Source organism: Theobroma umbraticum, unplaced genomic scaffold (assembly GCF_002168275.2).
Source record: "Theobroma umbraticum cultivar Fairchild unplaced genomic scaffold, ASM216827v3 scaffold_299.0, whole genome shotgun sequence".
Lineage (NCBI taxonomy): Eukaryota > Viridiplantae > Streptophyta > Magnoliopsida > Malvales > Malvaceae > Theobroma > Theobroma umbraticum.
Window position 1 is genome coordinate 761,034 of NW_018397285.1, and position 495 is coordinate 761,528.

Below are 495 nucleotides of genomic sequence, written 5' to 3' on the forward strand. Positions count from 1 at the left end.
AAGAAGTGATATCATTCTGCATCTTTGCTAACTTTGCAGGTGGGAAGAGTTTTGCTAAAAATTTTTGAGCCAAATCATCCCAAGCATTAGTGGAACTAGCAAGAAGTAAATTTAACCAACTATTTATGTTATCTATCAATGAAAAAGGAAAAAGCCTCAATCTTATGGCATCATTAGTAACACCATTAGCTTTGAATGCATCTCAAATTTCCAAGAAATTTATAATATGAGCAATTAGATCATCATTAAGTAAACCCCCAAACTGAACGACAATTTGAATCATCTGAATGATTGATGGTTTAATTTCAAAATTGTTGGCTTGAATAGGAGTTTTTTGAATACTATAGTGGAAATTTTGTACTTGTGGGACTGCATAATCCCTCAAAGGCTTGGTCTCTTCCTCTTGTTGATCAGCCATAATTTTACTTAGAGTAGAAACATTTTTATTATTCTTTCGAAGTCTATGAAAAGTTTTTTCAATTTTTGGATCAAAAG

General features: G+C 31.7%; 1 non-coding gene across 1 annotated transcript in view; it reads left to right on the top strand.

The window, feature by feature from the left end:
* Positions 1-24, top strand: part of LOC149526248 (small nucleolar RNA R71) — a 106-nt gene extending 82 nt beyond the window's left edge. Inside the window, exon 1 of the small nucleolar RNA XR_016352208.1 lies at positions 1-24. This exon is cut by the window's left edge and continues 82 nt beyond it. This is a non-coding gene — a small nucleolar RNA (small nucleolar RNA R71).
* Positions 25-495: the final 471 nt, after the last annotated feature.